We start from the raw sequence: 4,289 nt of genomic DNA, 5'->3' as shown, positions 1-4,289 counted from the left end.
ATATATAGTTATGATATAAAGCCCAGGACAAATAGCAAACTGGAAAAATATAACTACTCAAATGTCTTCAGTTGGCAAAAACTAAGTAGATATTTGGGGAGCTAGATGTGCTTTATAATCCAACTTCATCTATGTTCCCCTACTCCTACTTCTGCAATTCTGAGCATGGCTACAAACTATACCCTATGTATGCATGCCACTTTCTATATATGCAGATGGAAATCATGCTCAATTATGTTAGCAGGTCAGCATAATCGATGTTTGAAAATAAAGTATATGTGCATGTCCTCTGTGCGGAGCCAGCCAACCATCTTTGCAGGGAACTATTTGCACTGAAAAAACACATCACTCAAATGAACATAACGTTTATGCAAACAAAAAGTTTTGTGATATCACCTGACTCTTGAACACTTTAGCTTTTATGAAGGCCAAATATATTTTCTTTGTTTAAAGTGAAGCATGTGGGGCCGGACAGGTGACTCAGTGGTTAAGAATAACGACTGTTCTTGCAGAAGACTAGGGCTCGAATCCCAGAACCCACATGGCAGCTAACAACTGCCCGTAACTCCACTTCCAGAGGATCTGACAGCCTCTTCTGTCTTCTGTGGGCATTGCACGACACAGGTGCACTTACCTACATGCAGGAAAAACACACATATATATTAAACAAAAATTTTTAAATTTTTTAAATTTAATTTTTTAAAAAAACTTTAAAAAATAAAATAAAAAATAAAAAAAAATAAAATGAAGCATGTTCAGCTGAGCATGATGGCACACACCTTTGATCCCAGCACTGGGGAGGACTAGACAGGCAGATATCAGTGAGATCTAGTCCAACCTGCTATACATAGTGAGTTTCAGTCCAGCTAGGGCTACAGGGAGTCTCTGTCTCAAAAAGACAACACACAAAAAAAATAGTGAAACATGTTTGTGTAGCTAAAACAATTCACAGGTAGACCATATGTGCAATAATGATATCTGTGAATCTAAATCACAAGTTATATATGGAATGTTAATTTAAAGCACTAGCTAGTAAAACATTTGATTGAGCTGGCAAAACATTAGCCCTTTAAGCAAGTAATTAGGCTAGTGCAATCAACAAAAACTATTTCAAGACTCAATGGCCTTTCACAAAAGAAACAAATGCACAGTTCGCTCTTATTTTATAATGTTCCGCACATTCTTTTTTCTTTTTAGCTTTTATGCTTGCCAAGCTAATAATCTTGGGGAAACACAAAAAGGGCATTATTCTGCCCCTGCTGTTTATCACTTTCTCGAAATCATAATCCTCTCAGAACAACTATAATCATCTCTGCAGGAATTAATTGTGATGTCACTGAAGATTATGACATTAACGGAGAAACAGGCAGCAGGAAACCAAGCTTTATTAAGATCAAAGATCTCTGTTTTATGAAAATATATGTTATGCATATATCATGTCTCCCTTTAAGAATGGGATCAAATTAAGTAAAAGTAAACAAGTAGGCAAGACTATGGTATTTCCTTATATTGAATTTACAGATAAATTTGAATTTTAGAAAATGAATTTTAGAAATTCATTAACATCAGATTGTTGTCAGGACAAGTATATCAGAAGGATGATAGATACAAACTTTATTTTCCTATTAAATGAAAGCACACATTTTGAGCATACCATAAACAAAAATGATATTTCTATTAGAGGTTCTAATCCTCTGATAAAAATCTATGGGAAAACTCGACAAGATGCTTTTCCCTGCTTCTGGACCTTATGGTTCAGTCGTTCCTGGATGAGGTCTCCTCCCCGGGAACTGACAGAGCTCTCAGGTGATTAGCACATGAAGTCAACGGTGTGGGTCTGTGTCATTCTGTTTACAGCACACCATTGCCATCAGAAACATTTCTTTCTCCATTCCTGGAATCTTTGGATGGAACTTTAGAGAAAACCACACTATTTCTTTGTTTTAATTTTAACACTGTAAGCTGTTTATTATTTATGTATGTCCTAGACAGGATGAATCTGGAAAAGAATATAGTTCAAAGAAAAGTTGCCTGGAAAACTATGCTTTTGAATCTTTATTTATCCATTGTTTTTTAAATTTTTATGTGTATGAGTATATTTTGCCTGCATGTATGTAAGTGTACCCTTGTCATGCAGGGCCTGTGGAAGTCATAACAGGGCATCTGATTCCTTCAAACTGGAGTTACAAATGGCTGTTGGTTGCTATGTGGGTGCTGGAAACCAAACCCAGTCCTCTGAAAGATAGTCAGTGCACTTAATCACAGAATGAACCCCTCAAACCATGCTTTTTAAACAATATTTTTATGATCTCAGCATATGTTCAGATTGTATTTTAAAGTCTAGTATTAAGGTAGATTTAGTCTGCATTTGAACTTGGGTCCTAAAAGTAAAGCATTTAACTTGCTAGGGAATACTAGCTCTAGAACAAAGTCCAACATGCCAAAGGATGATGCAAAGAGAAGGCTTCCTTCTGAGTGGTTCTCTACACAGTGACTGAATCATCATGTCACTCCCTAGGAACTTCCAAGAAAGAACATGCTGATACAATATTAGAGAGGAAGAATCATGGAATGAGAGCTATGTTTCACACTTTTCATTGCTATAATTAATTTAATCATATTTAATGCCTGTCTTATAAAACATACTCAAAAAATGGAAGACCAAAAGGAACACAGGGGACTTTTGCTTTGTCACCCTCTAAGTAAAAGCTAATAAAGGAAACAGTCATCTCAGACTCCAGCAGTGAACACACGTCTGAGTTTCTGTGTGAATTAGAAAATACATCCCCTTTAGCACACTGGCACTGAAGTAGCACAGAACTCCAGAGAATAAATTGAAACTCAACTTAAAACCCTCAGTAGGCCAGGTGACTAAGTGTAATGAGAGAAACTGATAACAGTTCCATCTCTTGATACAAACTTCAAAGCTAAACACTACAGGAGATTAACTTACTGCCACAGGAAGGGCTTCCTTAACTGTCAGGAACCCTATTCATGATTATTACAACATACAGGGTGAAGCCAGGATGGTGACATGCAGACAGCAACCTTACTCCCCAGAATTTGCATGAAATGTCATAATAGTAAACCTTATTCTCTCTCTCTCTCTCTCTCTCTCTCTCTCTCTCCTTATTTCATATTTCCTTTTGATTAAACTAATTATTAGAGCCCACTAGAATTGTGCTATTTATGTGGAAATGGGTTTGTTTCAATGGATTCTCTGACTACATCCTAGTATGAGAACTAAACACTTGGAGGTTTTTGGAAGTAGAACAGTGAAGACTTTGTGTATGGATGGTGTAAAACAGTGATTCAAAATGTAACAAATCATCAAGATATGTATAGCCAGATACATTATTCTAGAAGGATGTTGAACTGAACTTTATAATCCCATTATCATTTTCAAAATAGAACCACAAATCAAATTCAGATTATTATCTTTATAGACATGATTTAGGAAAATTAGGTGATTGAAAAATTAAGAAATAAGCAAGAAATAGAAAGTGAGTATTGAAAGTGACCACAGCACAATCCACAGAGTTGTTGTTTTTGTGAGACAACAGAGTTCAGGTAAAGTACTTGATGTTGCCCTTGACATGTGCAAAGCATGAAGAGAATGACTGTCGTTGATAAGAATTTGTTATTAGTGATAACAGATGACTGTCAAAAGCTATCATCCCCATAAAGATTTCTTTTAAGGAAAGTGGTACTCCAGTTTAGATACATTACAGTTATGGTTTAGATTCATAATCTGGAATATTTTCACTTAATTGAAATAATCTTAAATTTTATTTATTTATTTATTTTAATATTTTATTATTTTTATTTTATGTATATGAGTATATTGCCTGCATATGTGTGAATATACCCGTGTCGTTCGATGCCATGAAGGTCAAAAGAGGGCATTGGAGTCCCCTGGAACTGACATTAAGGACAGTTCATAGCCACGGTGTTGGTGCTGGGAATCAAACCTGGGTCCTCTGCAAAAGAAGTCAGTGCTTTTAATCGCTGAACTATCTCTTCAACCCCAAACTTTATTTATTTTTTTGTTTATGTGTATGAATGTTTTGCCTGAATGTGTGTAAGTGCACCCATGTCATGCAATGTTTGCAAAAACCAGAGAGGGTATTAGATTCCCTGGGACTGGAGTTATGGATGGTTGTTAGCAGCCATTTAGGGCTGGTTTCCAAACCTGGGTCCTCTGCAATTGCAGCTAGTGCTCTTAACTGCTGAGCCATGTCTCTGGCACCTGGAGATAATTTTGCAAAAAAACACTTAATTCCATTAGT

This window comes from Nannospalax galili, unplaced genomic scaffold (genome assembly GCF_000622305.1).
Source record: "Nannospalax galili isolate Female #2095 unplaced genomic scaffold, S.galili_v1.0 scaffold402, whole genome shotgun sequence".
Taxonomy (NCBI): Eukaryota; Metazoa; Chordata; class Mammalia; order Rodentia; family Spalacidae; genus Nannospalax; species Nannospalax galili.
The sequence above is the reverse complement of the archived record's forward strand: the minus strand, read 5'-3'. Positions refer to the sequence as shown.